General features: G+C 40.2%; 1 long non-coding RNA gene across 1 annotated transcript; it reads right to left on the minus strand.

The window, feature by feature from the left end:
• Positions 1-6,157: 6,157 nt before the first annotated feature.
• LOC146689459 (uncharacterized) lies at positions 6,158-13,689 on the minus strand. Its single transcript, XR_014916024.1, has 2 exons — positions 12,953-13,689; positions 6,158-9,632 (listed from the first exon to the last, which is right to left on the minus strand). It is a non-coding gene; the product is annotated as an uncharacterized LOC146689459 (long non-coding RNA).
• Between the last annotated feature and the right edge of the window lie 5,121 nt (positions 13,690-18,810).

Here is an 18,810-nt window from a genome sequence, read left to right on the forward strand (position 1 = left end):
AGAAATTGTCGCGCTATGCTCCTTTATTTATTGTGCATAAATAGTGAATTGTCCTGACACAATATTGCGTTTCGCTTCTGTTATTATGGTACATTGACAAAAACATACTTTTATTCACAGGGTAAAACAGTTGTTTTGTATGACTAATTGTCCAATGCGATTACAGCATACAATATTATTGTCACTGCTACATTTCTGTAACGCGTACCAGAAATTATTTCCACTGCTAATTAATTACCGTTGAGCTCAAAGGTCCTATTAATAAACTGTTAACGAATGTGTATTCATGAAGACGATTTGTGAGACTGGTAAACTTGTGATATGTACGATGGTCTTTCGTTCTACACGGTGCATTTCAAGGTCCTGCACCCATCCGACGGTAAACTGTACCTGGGCATGTTGCAGTGACCGGAAGTTACTAAACTTCACGAGTGTATGCACTCACTCCAAGAACCGTATGATTATAAATATGCATATAAATATGCTACGATGAGATAGCTGACTTCATCTAACTAGCAAATGTTTTCCAGGCTACGTTGGTGATGCAGTTTTTTTTTTTAATGATATTTAAAAAAAAAAATCATTTATTTATGTATGATATTTTTGTCATGCGATTTTAAAGCCGGTCCTACAAGCGCATCCAAGAATAACATGCAGCTTATCTCAGAACTGTCGGTGAAAATTATTCTTGGAGCTAGGTTTAATTGAGCTGCATTTTAAAGAGGTGCAATTTCACAATTTGTGTATATTTTCTAAGTTCACTATTTTGTCATGTGTTGAGAAAAACACAGATTTAAAAATTACATGGTCTAATATTTACATTTAGCATAACTGCAACATTCTTTTTTTCTGGGTTTTTTAAAGACTCGAAAGGACTTGAAATTCAAAGTTTCAGACTTGTGACTTGACTCGGACTTTTACACCAGTGACTTGAGACTCGACTCTGACTTGCCTGACATTACTTGAGACTTGACTTGAGACTTGAGGATAAAGACTTGAGACTTACTTGAGACTTGCAAAACAATGACTTGGTCCCACCTCTGTTCAAGTGATAACATTCAGGGACATGAAGACAACACTGCTCACATTGTTCCACACTATATAACAACAAAATCCCTACACGAGATATCCCCAGTGGCCTATCAACAATTTTCCTGCTAAACAAAACAAACTAGGCTTCAACTCGAGTAAGTCCATGAAATGATGTGGCTAAAATAGCTGCAGATAAATCCATATATACACACAGGAGGTCAGAGACATCATGGCAAGGCTATTAGCCCTGCATGGTGATGTCACAGGGTCAGATGTCTGAGATGTGTTTTACGTCCAGCTTGCCTGCTCGGGGAAAATATCAGAGCAAAAGTCAAGGCCGAGCGCAGGAATCATTGCTGGAAAGCAGGCAGGGCTCTGCATGCTAAACAGGCTGACATTTTGCCTGGGAAATCCGAATGGAAACAGGAGTCCCATACTCTGTTTCAACACAAACCAACCAGCTTAAATCCATGCTTATCTGATGGGATACATAAACACAACAGCATAACAAATGAGCTGGGCCCTGCTTGACCTTTGATGGTCATGAAGATGAGGCAGTGTGAACTTACTGGACTCATTTAAAAGACCAGGCTGTAACTAGGGCTGCTCGATTATGGCAAAAATGATAATCACGATTATTTTCACTGAAATTGAGATCACGATTATTTGACGATATTTATTTCGTCCGCCAGAGCTTATATTATTTTTTTTACATGCTGTAGTGCCATTTGTGGGAGCATTTCAAGTTGCTATACATCAATACAACTGTTATAGCCCATATTTTAAAAATGTGTATGCATTAAGTCCATAGTAACTACATTAATTGCAAAAAAGTGCAATAAACTACAAAAAAATTGAAAATCGTTTTTGTTTTTACATATATTTCTACTTGGAGAAATTTAAGAGGTTTATCCCTCAAAACTTTAAATACAAAAAAGTTGCAAAAAATAGTTTACAACAACAGGAAATTTATTTTGAGTGTCTTCATAGTTTTATTTTTGGAGATACAGCAATTTTTATATACTGCAGGAAAAACAAAAAAACAATCCTATGATGCAAATTTGCAAAGAATGTGCATGTGCATCAAAATAAACTATTTCCAGCAGTGCAATTCGAGTTCTAAGGCCTACAAGTAAAAAACTACATTTTCCGCAAAAATGACGTCACTTGTGATAGTTCACGTTGACGTCTTTTTCAATGTGGGAAGTGTTAAGAACAGCTGATCGGATCGGCAAAGCGTGTTTCTGGAATATTATGTTTTTGTTCCTGCAAGCTCTTTTTATGCAATTTTTGCAAAGCTATATGTGGAAGGAAACCGTGACCGAGGACAAGCTGATGGCATAAGATGTAAGTACAACTCCTCTGGTTTCATATGGAAAAAAATTTATTGTGCTAGCTTAGCGTTCAGGTTCTACAGGGATTTAAAAATAGTTACACAAAACGAGCATGCTGCTCTGACCGGCTTTAAAGGTTTAACAATAACAATGTATTGAATAATGACTTTAAAAAATAATATAAAATAGTGTGCAAATACTGATAACAGTGCAAATGTTTGCAATATAAGAAATAAATGAAAAATGTGAACTTTGCAGTGTTGCTCTGTGGTGCAGCTACGACACCATAGCAAAGTTTACACACTGTGTCTACTTGATCCACGTCTGACTCCGCGAAGCCATAATGTTTCCACACCACTTAAGTTTTTTTTTTTTGTACCTCTCTTTTCAACCAACGGCAGTCCACTCCTCTCCAAATAACTTCTGCTTAGCTTTCCGAGCTTCCCTCGGGTCCTCTTAATTGTTGTGACGCGTGTTCGAAATGCAGAGCAGTGCGCTTGATTTGCCACATGGAGCAGCGCGAGAGTAAAGCATGAGGGAGGGGCTAATAATCGGCTCAGTCATTTTTAATGATCGTTGAAAGCCCAGATCATAATCGTGATTAAAATTCGATTAATTGAGCAGCCCTAGCTGTAACTGAACCAAGGACTGTGATATGACTGCAACTGCTGCAATTATCTTTACAGCTGGGGTTAACTTAATAATGACTCATCTACTCACACAGCTATCAGCATACATTTTGGCCACTTGCCCTTTTCATGAGGTACAAACTGATGAGGTAAATATAGTTAAGTACATTTAAAAGATACCAATCATAACATGAGGTACTTTTAGGATTCAGAACAACTGTGATGTAGATAACACAAAATATCTGCAATTTAAAGTAAAAGTTTTTAGGAAATAGTCCCCTGAACAGCCCTATTTTGGTAGTGGATGTGGTTGTGGTTAAAAGTTTATGTAAACTCATTGTGGGCATGGATGCTGTGGTAATTTAGAGCTTTTAATGATTTTTTTTAAACTGTTCTTTTCCAGGGTGAAATGATTTGTACAGCATCTTTAATGACATTAAAAACTGCATCATCTACGTCCACATTTTATAGCCTTTTGATGTTCTTCTATCAAACCCAGCATTATTATTAGCTTTTAACCAGGAAATCCCGGCCAAGAGAGACCTGGCCAAGGTCAGAAAAAACATTTTTCTTAGAGTAAAGAAAAAACAAATGCAGTCTAAAGCTCTTGTACTACAAAGGGAATTTAAATAACTTCATCTGCATGAAGATGCTTCAATAAAAACAGAAAATAAAACACGTCCTAAAAGGGAGCCCTGTGGGGCACCTTTAATTTTCCCAACAAAATCATAATTATGACCCCTGCATTTCATTACTCATCCAAGTGACTACTTCAATCTCAGCTGAATGCAGGTTTCTGCATCCTTGTAAATTGTACAACTCCATTTCTGATGGTGGTGTCTAAATATTATGGTGTCAAAATAATTTACATTATATTTATTTACCTTTAAGCAGAGGTGTGGACTCGAGTCACATGACTTGGACTCGAGTCAGACTCGAGTCATTAATTTTATGACTTTAGACTTGACTTGAAAAAATGTTGTAAGACTTGTGACTTGACTTGGACTTTTACACCAATGACCTGGGACTTGAATTGGACTTGAACCGGTTTACTTGAAAAGACTTGATATTTCACCCCAAATATAAAATGTAACATGCATATAGAGATTGAAAATGTGATGTCATTCTGGGGTAGAACAACAAAGGATTCTGGGAACTCGTGGCAAGAGGTACTAGCGCACGCAGGCTTTTAATTGAAATCAGTTATACAGCGATAAAAAGAAACACAAAAAATGGCAAGAAGCTGTTGTATTATTAACTGCAATAGCCGGTCACATGACAGCCACGGGAAGCCGACGGGTAAAGAAATCGGTTGTTATCGGATTACGTCGTTGAAGAGAAATTGTTCGAGCCATGTTTCCGAAGTAACAAAGAGGCGACGGATGGCCTGGATCGCAGCCATTCAAAGACCAAATATAACGTCCCAGAACACTCCAGCTCACATGTTAGTCTGCTCCAAGCATTTCCACAAAGGTCAGTCTTCTGTTGTAGTTAATGCGTCATTTTCATAACATAATTGGTGATATAGGTTACAAGCAAGTCTGACGCTGAACAGAAATTGTCGCGCTATGCTCCTTTGTTTATTGTGCATAAATAGTGAATTGTCCTGACACAATATTGTGTTTCGCTTCTGTTATTATGGTACATTGACAAAAACATACTTTTATTCACAGGATAAAACAGGTTTTTTGTATCACTAATTGCCCAGTACGATTACAGCATACAGTATTATTGTCACTGCTACATTTCTGTAACGCGTACCAGAAATTATTTCCACTACTAATTAATTACCGTTGAGCTCAAAGGTCCTATTAATAAACGGTTAAGGAATGTGTATTTATGACGACGATTTGTGAGACTGGTAAACTTATGATACGTACGATGGTCTTTCGTTCTACACGGTGCATTTCAAGGTCCTGCACCCATCCGTCGGTAAACTGTACCTGGGCTTGTTGCAGTGACCTGAAGTTACTAAACTTCATGAGTGTATGCACTCACTCCAAGAACCGTATGATTATAAATATGCATATAAATATGCTACGATGAGATAGCTGACTTCATCTAACTAGCAAATGTTTTCCAGGCTACGTTGGTGATGCAGTTTTTTTTAATATGTATGATATTTTTGTCATGCGATTTTAAAGCCGGTCCTACAAGCGCATCCAAGAATAACATGCAGCTTATCTCAGAACTGTCGGTGAAAATTATTCTTGGAGCTAGGTTTAATTGAGCTGCATTTTAAAGAGGTGCAATTTCACAATTTGTGTATATTTTCTAAGTTCACTATTTTGTCATGTGTTGAGAAAAACACAGATTTAAAATTACATGGTCTAATATTTACATTTAGCATAACTGCAACATTCTTTTTTCCTTTTTTTTTAAAGACTCGAAAGGACTTGAAATTCAAAGTTTCAGACTTGTGACTTTACTTGGACTTTTACACCAGTGACTTGAGACTCGACTCTGACTTGCCTGACATTACTTGAGACTTGACTTGAGACTTGAGGATAAAGACTTGAGACTTACTTGAGACTTGCAAAACAATGACTTGGTCCCACCTCTGCTGGTTAGAGTTGCATGGATCGCAGATTTATCTGTTTTTTGTGAATATAAGCTGCTGACTGGTGAGCAGAATTTTCAGCTTGGTACGTTAGTGTTCATCAGTTAATCATAAAACATATTTAGTGCTTATAACAAATATATTATGCTAAATAAAGACAGATTTTTCCACAATGTATATGATAGTAAGAGTTAGTAAACCTCTATTAAAGTCTCCCTCTGCAGTCTGTTGTTTCTTAGATTCAGCATTGAAACTGAATTTAAAACAAAACATAGATGACATTCTGTCGCCTCATCAACCACCAAGATCTCACTGCCTACAGACATTCAGTAACTCTCATTGGATAATGTTAATAAATATCTTTCACTAAATATGAACGTTTTCTACCTGTCCTTGTTTAAATTATGAAAGAAGTTATTATGCCTGAGAATCTCTAGAATGTCGAATACTTTCCACTAAACAGTTGTCTTCTACTTTGGTTAGTTTTTTTAACAACCATTTAAAAAACATATTTTGCTTTTGTTTTATTTGTTGGGTCTGTGTTTCCACAAACCCCGCTAATTCTAGAGACTTATTCATCATGAAGAAAACAAGACAGTCGATCGATCCATTACTTGCACAAGGGAGGCCTCGTCTGTGTCCAGCACGACAAAGAACCCCAAAATGGTGGCCTCCTCTCGCTGCCTTTTATTTACAAACTTCAAACAATAGTTTACAAAGCACCTCCCCTTGCAACCCCCCTTTGGTTACAAAGACAAGGCACTGTATGTAAATGTATACACTGAGTGTGTGTGTGTGTGTGTGAGAATGTGTGTGTGTGTGTGTGTGTGTGTGTGTTATGTGAGAATGTGTGTGTGAGACCTCCTGCTGACCAAAGGGTCATAAACCCAGGAAGCTTACATCAAAAGAAACAGATCTTTCAGATAGGATGTATCTACAATAAAACCTCCCCCAGCACAGAGTGGCTGGAGAGGTGGTCAGAATCAAAGGAATGGCTTTGATCCTACTGCTTAAACTAAGACTGTACAAATTTAAGAAACCCAATGGCAACATTCAACAATTAGACTTAACATTTCCCTCCTTTTTGTCATTGTTCTTAAATTTCAACTTATGCACCCTTTGTTCAGACAGTGTCAGTGTAGATTTCATTCATGCACAGTAAACTACATCCTGTACATAAGCAAATCAATGTCAACAGTTCAAAAACAGGAATTAATATTTTCAAAAGAAGATGCCACCAAGGACCAGACGGTAACCAAGCTATCCAGCCTTGTGGCGGATCTACTCCTGTCGTGCAATACATTATGTATTTCTTCAAGTAAACAACTGAATGTCAAAGGTCAAACAAGAAGAATCATCATTCTCAAAAATCATGTGTCACTACAATCCAACTGTATATAGACATAGGTATTTAAATGCATCAGTTGACTTTATTGTTTGTCCATGTGGCTCTCAGCTAACTTCAAAGCTGCAGCAAGTCAACACCCTTCTTTATGACTCCTATCAACCCCCCAAATCTTCTCACTGTAGGCATCCTATGGGGGTTAGAGTCAACTTGTGAATTATCTGCATTTACAACTCTTCTCCTGTCCTGTTGTCACCGCAGAAAAAGCTTTGTAAAGGAAATTGGATCAAGGTGTTTTGATCTTCTTGGCTCAAAACCTCAAGTGTTCATGATGTAAATGTAGACAAAAGGCTTCTCTGTTTACATCCTTCTTGCAGAAGACAAAAGAATAGGTGATGTTGCCATGTTCCATGGTTAATCTCCAACTTGGGCTAATCCATTGTCCTTCATACACATAGGCATTTGGCCTGTTTCCAGTTCGTTTAACTGTATAATGTCCTGCAACAAGTCATATTCTTTGAGTCAGACGAGCAGGTCTGTCTCACCAGAGCAGTTCACCTTCCCAGCTACTGGTGAATCAACCTTCCATTCAGGTTCAGAGCAGTTGAAAAGTTGGCAGTGTTCCTGGATGTGTTGCTAAAGCAACCAAACAAACTGTCTCGCTCCAAGTGATGCTATAGGCCACAGTCCAGAAGAATGTGTAGCCAGTGGCATCACAAGCATAACCATTGGTCTCGTTCTTTATGTGAGCGGTTGTGTTCTTAAACTGCCACCAGTAGTTGTTGAAAACCCATGCTGGTACTGGGTGTGGTTTGCTCTGTTCCAGTGCGCTCCCTGTCATCCCACTCAGGGTCCACAGGCACAAGAAGATGCACAGCACATTCCCAGCCATTCTGATGAGTACCTGTGGCTCAGTTGGTTTCTTCACCGGATTGAGACGAGGGGCCCTGGAGGCTCCCCCCCCCCCTTTGTTCCCGGTCTTCCTGCCACTTACTCCGAGCTGGCCTGGATGTGTGTCACCTTCTTGCAGTGCGCTTGATATATCCAAGTGTTCCTTCCGGCAATCTTCACTGCTGTGGTCGTCGTCAGCAGCACCCGATATGGACCTTCCCACCATGGACTGGACCAGCACTTCCTCTCCATGGCCTTATCATCATCCAATCTCCAGACTTCAGGCTCTGCTCCTGCGAAGAAACAGAATCATCTGGCAGATCATTTGTTCTCATGACTACTTTACTTTTAAACATTTTCAAGCATCTAATCTGCTAATATGCTCTCTCTTCTGCTTTTCTATCATCACTACAGAAGACTGGAACTCTAACTCTAACTCTAAATCCTCTAACATGTGTAATCTCAAAGAGTCAGACCATTCTCTGTTGGAGTAATCCTCGTGTACTTATTCTATACAGTCTAACCATGTCCTGCCTGTCTTCCTAAATCCTAACTTTACTGTTCCATTAGTTCTCTCTGCAAAAAAGTTTTTTTTTTTAAAAGTATTTAATAATCCTAGAGTGAGTATAACGACTGCTCATCTCCCTCCTGTTTGAGACATGGTATAGCCAATGGCTCAAAATAGCAGCAGTCTTATACAAATTATTAGGCAGTACTGGTTTATCACACAGATAAAAAAAATCATCCTGCAAGCTTGCTCCCTCTGTAAGTCACAACTATTGTCCTGCAGTAGGTGAGTGGGCCTGCATGTCTGCTAATGCTGTATTGATAAAAGGTTAACACCATGTTTAACTAAAGCTGCCTCTTTTGCGATCTTATCTGCAAAAACTTTCCCTAATGCAACCGGATCTTTCCCTCACATGTGTGCTGCACATTTACAAACGGCAATTCCACTGGTTAATAACGCTGCCTCCAGCAGATTTTGCAAGAGTTTGGTGTGTTCTGCAGGTTTCCCTGTAGAGGTTGTCACACCTCATCTCACTCACTGCACTACAAAGAAATGTACAGTAGCAAATGTATACTACCTATCAGTGTATATTGTCTCTCTACAGCTTTACACGCTTCTGTTAAAGCTAGCATCTCTGCTGCTCAAGCAAATATGAAACATGCTAGTTGTCCTACATAGATAACTCTCTCTCACTGTCAGCTACAGTAAAACGTGTTCTAGTCTGTCCCTCTGCTGTTGTAAAACTCAAATCATCAACAAACCAAACCTTTCCCTCAACGAGTGGCACATCTATTAAGTCATCCCTCAGCTTACACTTCTTCTCCTCGCGCTCTCTACTCTCATGAGAAGTGCCCTCCTCCGTTGGCAAAAAGGGTTTGGCAGATTCAGAATTCTGCACCACTTTATGGTAATATGTGTGGTTGTGAGAGTAACAGTAACATTAAAGACAAGTGTCTTGTAGGTGACAGAAATGTAAGTTTAGTCTGCAATAGTAAACATCTACCTCGTGTGGAACTAACAGTGTCAAAGGGTGAAATAAACTATTGAAACATTGTACAGCTTAAGCTGCTGCACATACTGGTCTCACGCATGGAGGTAAAGCACGAGCAACTAGAGCTAATCTTTTAGGATAGTAAGTTACTGGCTTCACTTGTGGAAAAAGTGCTGTTAGTTATTTTACAGTCACCTGGCATTTGTGCTGTTCACAGAACCACAAGTCCATCGCTGGACCTCCTCTGCGCTATCACTTTTTGGAGCTTGGCACGCTCCCTCAGGTTCCATTTTGTGGGCGATCCTCTCAGTCACTCCTTCTCATCATGGCACCTCATGACATCTACAAATTGAAAAAATGACACTCCTCTCGCCACACGGCTTTCGCCATGTGTCAACTCCCCAATGAGACATGTACAAGAGTGTTGCACAGTCTCCCTAAAACAATCTCCAGGGTTTGTCCCTTGGAGCAGCTTCACTCCAAGCTGTAACCCTGTGTAAGAACATTAATCAGCACTTAAATATTCAGCTTGTTTAACTCCCAGCTCCTGTATCACAGAAGACAAAGTCTTAAATTTAAACAACTTCACATTTGCAACCAACTGTAGATCATAAGAGTAATAAAGTATTCAGCATCACAGAGACAAGTATCATTGCGGGTTTATTCTAAACTCATTAAACTTCTACTTTTTCCCATAATTTATTCCAAATTATTTAACATCTCAACGTCATTCCACATTATAATCAGTGAACTTCACTTATAGGCCATCAAAGCCTCATCTGAACATGGATGCACCACTTGCATAGGTTTAATACTTGTAAATAAACAGCTAATCACACAAATCACTGCAACAATAATAGTAAACATTGTTTAATATTAATTCTGGACCCCACCTCTTGACGCATGGACACTTCTCATGCGTCAACTCACCAAACCTGGATCCCTGTCTTAAAAACTGGCTCCACCAGGAGCCTGCATACACAAAATCTGGAATAAAATCAAACTTCACACGTATAAACAATTATATCAAAAAAGTAATACGCATTCAGCATCAGCAAGACAAGTGTCATGTGCAGGTTTTCTCAAATCATTAAATCCCTATTGTTACCATAATTCGCCTCAAACATGGATCATCCCATGTGCTCAGTTAACATTAATGTAATCGGTGACTTCTCTTAAGCAAAGTCACTCCACTCATATATTTATTATGGGTCCAAAAGTGGCCAGCAAATGAGCCCATAATAAACTATTCCATAAATATCGTAATCTCTTATTTGTTTTACTCATGTCACTTGTCCACTTCTGCTGAATGCTACATGCACTCTTAAAGAAAACAAAACCTGTAATAAAGAAACAAACATCCACCAGTTGTTCTGCTAAAAACCACATCATCAAATCACATGAAAAACTGCAATGCTGTAAGAAAAAATGCAAATGTTAGCGCTGCGCAGGTGTGTACACACTTTCTCACAGTAACTTCTGTGAGTACCACAAGCCCATGAATAACACACCTCTGATAGATTCACAAACATAAAAATGGCATTTAAAAGGTTAAACCATCACGCAACCTCAGATGTTACTATCATCTTTCTGCTCCTGTAACAGAGACACACACAGAGATACATCCACACCTTTGTCAAGTGGGGGTTGACTTCACACAATGGTGTTAAGTCAGTCAGTCAGTTCCCCATTTATTTTAAAATTCTTACTCATTCACTCAGTGATTCCTTCTTTTGCTAATTGTGGAAATTATCGTCGCATTCGTTTCCACGCTCAGCAAAACAACATCATTTCAAAAAGAAAAATAATTTAGACTGGATTTCCTCGTTGAATCCTTTTGGACAGGAACTTGTTTCCTGATTGTCCCAAATAAGAGCCCATTTTAATTTTGGAGAAGCTCACTTTGCAACAGTTTTCTCGACGACGCTTCGGTTCTAATCGTGCAGATCTGCTCAAACAGAGATCATCAAACAAAACTTTCAGTGCACCATGAAAGTAACAAAATAAAAGAAAGAAAATAAAAGAAATCAAAGAAAATAATGGAAAGAAAGGCCTTGTTTAAGTCATGACACGTGTTCTTCATGCCAGGGGGATAAATCGTAACAACCCAATTGGCAGGTTCAACTTTAGTAATAAAGACAATCAAACAGCCAGTTTAATCTCAAACATTCATCCAATCAGCCATACACACAACATACAGCATAACCCTGTTGTCTTAGCACATAATCAGTTTTAGTTCTCATGTAACTAAATGTGTGCCATGGTAAAACTTCTTCACACACCAGAAACTCACAATCAGCTCACTCAACTCACTCATTTAAGACCTCTCATCAGCATTCTGTTTCCTCCTCTATGATGCAACCATCTGTCCTCCTATAATATTCAGTCCACTAGTCTATGTATCACTTTCATCTTACTAGTGACTTGGACAAGATGACAAACAGAATCTCATGCTTAAGATGCTGTCTGGTCTCATGAGTATCATTGTATGTGTATATGCATGTGGGGTTAGTATGGTTAATGCATTTTCAGTATGTTTTTGTGTTCTTCTCTCATCACACTTCCATTATTCTCATCACTGCTTAAAACAACACACATCTCTCTCTGTTTTTTTTTCTTTAACTGTACTTTTCTCCAAAACAGAAAATAGCATTACAGCTGTTTCAGACTGAGAAACACCAAACACTCTTCGTGCTATCATTCATCCACACAACTATTTTATTTCTTTTTGTCCACTGGGCAGGTGACCTGCAGAATCACGTCTGCCCCAGCTGGATACCTTTCACACACACCATGACGTCAGACACTCTCACACTCGCGGAATTGATCAGGAGAAAAACTTTCTTCATCTTTTCTGTCTCCTCTCTTGCCTAGTCTGTCTTGGACTCAATGCTGCTCCTAATATGCCTCTAATCTCTCCTCCACTTCTGCTCTCTCACGCTCTTCTCTGACTCTACTTTCTGCTAACATTCTTGCTTCTCTCCTCTTCTGAACCTGCTCCAGCCACAACTTAGCAATTGCTAACTGCAATTCCTTCCTCTGCTTCGCTTTACCTGTTTTACCTGCTACACTTACAGATATTCTTTCTACCAGCATTTTACACTTAACTTCCACTAATGTCCCTTCAAATCCACATTTCTTACACCAACAACCTACATACTGCGTGCTGCCTGGTAAAACTTTCTGCATAAATTTTACATCTCCTTCTAAGGCAGACTTACACATTTTATTCTCCATTACAAGACAACAATCAGCCACACTCACGCAGACCACGTCTGGCCCGCACACACACACAACATAGGCCTATCGCTTGCGTCTGCACGCACAGCTAGCGCTCTCTGTTGAAAACTCTCCAACGCCCCAAATGGCGGAGATTCCGGACTCTGAACCTAGGTTCTCTCCACGCCCCAAATGGCGGAGAACTCTCTACGCCCCAAACGGCGGAGAAGCCTGCGTCTCTCTCACGCGGCTAGCGCGCTCCCGGACTCACGTTTAACGCACAGCCCGTAGCCGCTCTCTATTGTTTTGGGTCCACGTGCGCTCTCGTGACCAGCGCTCCCCGGGACTCAAACGTTTCACGCAGAATCACGGTGACGCGTTTCTAGGATCCCACATTCATTCACGCGGTTATAGAGACGCTCTCTAAGGCCTTCTGTACTCACTGTTTGTTTACGTTCATGGGAAGAGTCTCTGGATCCCGTCAATCGTCATCCATCCCGAGGGGAGGTCAGGCGCAAACTTCCCGGCCTGGTGGCAAGCCAAAAACACCAGGGCTTTACGTCAATCATCCCAGACGTTGCGGTGGCGTCCTCTCCCTCTCCTCGGTGGATGCAATGTGTTAGGCTCCGACTCCGAAGGACCAAATAAATGTTGGGTCTGTGTTTCCACAAACCCCGCTAATTCTAGAGACTTATTCATCATGAAGAAAACAAGACAGTCGATCGATCCATTACTTGCGCAAGGGAGGCCTCGTCTGTGTCCAGCACGACAAAGAACCCCAAAATGGTGGCCTCCTCTCGCTGCCTTTTATTGACAAACTTCAAACAATAGTTTACAAAGCACCTCCCCTTGCAACCCCCCTTTGGTTACAAAGACAAGGCACTGTATGTAAATGTATACACTGAGTGTGTGTGTGAGAATGTGTGTGTGTGTGTGTGTGTTATGTGAGAATGTGTGTGTGAGACCTCCTGCTGACCAAAGGGTCATAAACCCAGGAAGCTTACATCAAAAGAAACAGATCTTTCAGATAGGATGTATCTACAATAAAACCTCCCCCAGCACAGAGTGGCTGGAGAGGTGGTCAGAATCAAAGGAATGGCTTTGATCCTACTGCTTAAACTAAGACTGTACAAATTTAAGAAACCCAATGGCAACATTCAACAATTAGACTTAACATTATTTTTTACTGCAATTCCTGTAGAGTAGCTTTTATAGTGTTAATTCAGTATGTGCTACAAAATAAAAGCCTTTCCTTTACATTAGGTTTGTGGGCATTTTATTTTGAATTGTTCCAATCATGGCACTTCAAAGGAACAGCGCATCACAGGAACAGCCTGTGATGTCACAGTGCACATTCTACTGGAAAACCCTATAAATAGGGGAGACGTTCAACCGACTTTAGTGGATCTCAGATGGCAGAAACACAAAGCAACCTGGTTGTTAAAACAAAGACAAGGCGGACGCAGAGAAACGCACACGCACACGCTGACGCATCTACAATGGCAGAAGCAAAAATAGAAATGGTCATCACACCAAAACCTGAGGTTGATAAAGCCGCACAACCAAATACTAAAAAGTCTCCTGTGGCACAACCACCAAAGGAAACGGTTGTGAAACCAAAGAAACAAAAAATGCAAAAACAGAAAAGAGTGGCTGAAGAACCAAGAAGAGCAATTACTCGGGCATATGCCCGGGCTCTTCTTGAAGCTCAAAACAGCACGGCTGATGGAGCAAACCCAAAAAATGAAGAAATGCTCCCCATTTCAAATGCAAAGGAGGACATGGAGAGAGAGAGAAATGGGAAGAACCCCAGCAGGCCAAACCCTGTGCCTAATGGAGGGACTTGGGAATATCAACCCATTCCCACATTTAGACCCCCGTTTAATCCCTGGCACGAGATTGCTGCTCTCAGACACCAACTGGAAGCCTCCCAATACCATCAGAACGACCTTTACGGTAAAATGGTAGGTGCAAACAAGAGGGCCTCTTATCACCAGCTTCAGGTGAACAAACTTCGTGAAGAAATTCACGAGAACGAGCAAAATCACGAGGAAACGATCAAAGGCCTCATAGAGCAGCTGGAAGAGGCTTCTAGTAATAAGCCCTATGACATCAGTGAGACAGACACTCTCGTGAGTGACAATGAAGCTATGGTCATATTGGATGAGGTGATTGCTACCCTGCAGGACCAAATCAGCCACCCTACCACAGAGCAGTGTGTGGAGTCTGCCACTCCAACCACAGAGGCTTCACACACTGACTCTGTAGGACTGAAGTCCTCTAAGGAGGCTGAATTTGAGCTCAAATGTAGGATTCAGCAAGAGCAGATTGAGATGCTCCAGAAACAGCTCCTAGCAGCTCAAAATCAGCTTGAAGAGCAGGCCGTTAAACATAGGCAGGAGCAGGAGACACTCAACCTGGAAATCAGTGACCTGAAATCCCAGCTCTGCCCCAACAAGGCCCTTCATGATTTGAAGCTAGAGTCTCTGGAGCCAGAGCTGAAAGGGGCCAAAGCTTCCTCACTTAAAATCCCACAGCAGCACAAAGAACAAAATTCCACTGCTGCAAATGAAATGCACAAATTTGAGCTTCCGAAAGAAAACGAGACTGGAGAACAGGACAAGATGGAAAAAGAGGACTCACTGCCATCCACTGCAAGGTCTCTGCAGGAGCCTCAGAAAGAAAAAGACACCACAGAACAACAGAAGATAGAAAAAGAAGAGTCAGCTGCATTTTCTGTACAGGAATCTTTGCAAAGTGTACAAGACAAACAGAAAATGCTCAATGTCAAGGTGGCTGAACTCAAGACTGAAGTCAAGAGCCTGCCAGAGATTCCGCCAAGTAAGAAGAAGAACAAGAAGAAGCGGAACTGTGCGCGTCCCCAATTTCACATAATTGGTGTCAACATCAAGTCCTAAAAATCATATTTATATACAACTAAATTGTCAGTGAACATTTGAACCCCTCTTGGTCAAGACAGAAGGCCACCCCTTCCTGAGCCCGGTTCTGTCAGAGGTTTCTCCCTATTAAGAGGGAGTTTTTCCTCTCCACTGTCGCCAAGTGCTTGCTCATAGGGGATTTGGGGGCTTTTTTTTAACACCAACCACTGAAAAGTTCACTGACATCAAATTTAAGACTCAGCAAATATGGAAATGGATCATTCGTCATCAAGTGAGGAATCATCCATTTAAAACATGTTTGCTGAGTCATATTTAGTTGTATATAAATATGATTTCTGTCACACTAAGGCCAATCACAGACTAATTTGGACAATTGGTAAAAAATAAATAAATTGAAAAAATTGAAAAAAAGTAGTTGTGTCATTGTTTCGTGTAGATTTCAAATAACATGCCATTTTATGTCAACATATTTCTGTTACATTTGTAGTGCTCGTGGTTTTATATTCTTATGATCCTGTTTGTTTGATGAGTATATCCTTCTGCCTTACTTCACATATTTACTGCTGCTTGGCTAGCTTTAGTCATGCTAGCATCAGCACGGGTAGAAACAGATACACATCAGAGACATCACATGTAGCTTGTGTTTATGTTCAGAGTGACATCTGATTTAAAAGCAGGCAGCAAAGCACTGAGCAGCATATCAGTCAGCACAGAAAACAAATGCCATAAATGTCATCAATTAGGCTGGAATAATTTGTTTCTAGTGGCTTCTATTGTAAGTGCTTTACATTTCAGCATGGCATCCTGTATGTGTCCTACACTGAGGACACTTGAAACTGGTCATTTTCTTAGAATGGAGCTAAAGATAAAAACAAAACAAAACAAAACTTTCATAAGAAATCTTTATTCTGCAGTAAGGGACATTAAAAACCTAATAATGTTATCATTAAAAATATTAAAATGTGAAGTAAGAGCAAAATGTATGTTTGATACATTCAGTCATTTCATTTCAGTAGGTAAATAGTGTAAAACATATTTGCTTATATAGGAAATATCTGTTACACAGAGTGGTGATAGCATGACTCGTTCAAGGTAACAGTGAATGAGCAACAACTGGACTTAAATACATAAATAGCCCTTTTTGAACTAGAAGTCATAGTCATACATTTCATTCACACCCAAATGCATTGGGGACAATCGAAGGTTCAGTATCTTGCCCTTTGACGTGTGGACTGAAGCACTGATTAGTACACATAGCCACAGCTGCCCAACATAAATGATTCCATGTTGGTTAAAGACCAAATCAATCAGCTGCATATACACTGCAAAAACTCAAACTCTTATCAAGTATATTTGTCTTGTTTCTAGTCAAAATTTCTCATCACACTTAAAATACGAGAAATCAGCTACAGAGTAACATTTCAGTGAGATATAGGAACTTGTGAAAAAGTCTTGAAAACATATTGTTTTATTTTATTGTTTTATTTTTTGTACCTTTTAACATTTCACAAAGTAAACTTGTTTTGTATTATGAACACATGTTTTTGTTGGCTGGTTAGAGTTGCATGGATCGCAGATTTATCTGTTTTTTGTGAATATAAGCTGCTGACTGGTGAGCAGAATTTTCAGCTTGGTACGTTAGTGTTCATCAGTTAATCATAAAACATATTTAGTGCTTATAACAAATATATTATGCTAAATAAAGACAGATTTTTCCACAATGTATATGATAGTAAGAGTTAGTAAACCTCTATTAAAGTCTCCCTCTGCAGTCTGTTGTTTCTTAGATTCAGCATTGAAACTGAATTTAAAACCAAACATAGATGACACTCTGTCGCCTCATCAACCACCAAGATCTCACTGCCTACAGACATTCAGTAACTCTCATTGGATAATGTTAATAAATATCTTTCACTAAATATGAACGTTTTCTACCTGTCCTTGTTTAAATTATGAAAGAAATTATTATGCCTGAGAATCTCTAGAATGTCGAATACTTTCCACTAAACAGTTGTCTTCTACTTTGGTTAGTTTTTTTAACAACCATTTAAAAAACATATTTTGCTTTTGTTTTATTTTTTACTGCAATTCCTGTAGAGTAGCTTTTATAGTGTTAATTCAGTATGTGCTACAAAATAAAAGCCTTTCCTTTACATTAGGTTTGTGGGCATTTTATTTTGAATTGTTCCAATCATGGCACTTCAAAGGAACAGCGCATCACAGGAACAGCCTGTGATGTCACAGTGCACATTCTACTGGAAAACCCTATAAATAGGGGAGACGTTCAACCGACTTTAGTGGATCTCAGATGGCAGAAACACAAAGCAACCTGGTTGTTAAAACAAAGACAAGGCGGACGCAGAGAAACGCAGACGCACACGCTGACGCATCTACAATGGCAGAAGCAAAAATAGAAATGGTCATCACACCAAAACCTGAGGTTGATAAAGCCGCACAACCAAATACTAAAAAGTCTCCTGTGGCACAACCACCAAAGGAAACGGTTGTGAAACCAAAGAAACAAAAAATGCAAAAACAGAAAAGAGTGGCTGAAGAACCAAGAAGAGCAATTACTCGGGCATATGCCCGGGCTCTTCTTGAAGCTCAAAACAGCACGGCTGATGGAGCAAACCCAAAAAATGAAGAAATGCTCCCCATTTCAAATGCAAAGGAGGACATGGAGAGAGAGAGAAATGGGAAGAACCCCAGCAGGCCAAACCCTGTGCCTAATGGAGGGACTTGGGAATATCAACCCATTCCCACATTTAGACCCCCGTTTAATCCCTGGCACGAGATTGCTGCTCTCAGACACCAACTGGAAGCCTCCCAATACCATCAGAACGACCTTTACGGTAAAATGGTAGGTGCAAACAAGAGGGCCTCTTATCACCAGCTTCAGGTGAACAAACTTCGTGAAGAAATTCACGAGAACGAGCAAAATCACGAGGAAACGATCAAAGGCCTCATAGAGCAGCTGGAAGAGGCTTCTAGTAATAAGCCCTATGACATCAGTGAGACAGACACTCTCGTGAGTGACAATGAAGCTATGGTCATATTGGATGAGGTGATTGCTACCCTGCAGGACCAAATCAGCCACCCTACCACAGAGCAGTGTGTGGAGTCTGCCACTCCAACCACAGAGGCTTCACACACTGACTCTGTAGGACTGAAGTCCTCTAAGGAGGCTGAATTTGAGCTCAAATGTAGGATTCAGCAAGAGCAGATTGAGATGCTCCAGAAACAGCTCCTAGCAGCTCAAAATCAGCTTGAAGAGCAGGCCGTTAAACATAGGCAGGAGCAGGAGACACTCAACCTGGAAATCAGTGACCTGAAATCCCAGCTCTGCCCCAACAAGGCCCTTCATGATTTGAAGCTAGAGTCTCTGGAGCCAGAGCTGAAAG

Source organism: Copadichromis virginalis, linkage group LG17, assembly GCF_057382275.1.
Source record: "Copadichromis virginalis isolate Kocher_CV1m ecotype Utaka linkage group LG17, C_Virginalis_male_GT1.1, whole genome shotgun sequence".
NCBI classification, from domain to species: domain Eukaryota; kingdom Metazoa; phylum Chordata; class Actinopteri; order Cichliformes; family Cichlidae; genus Copadichromis; species Copadichromis virginalis.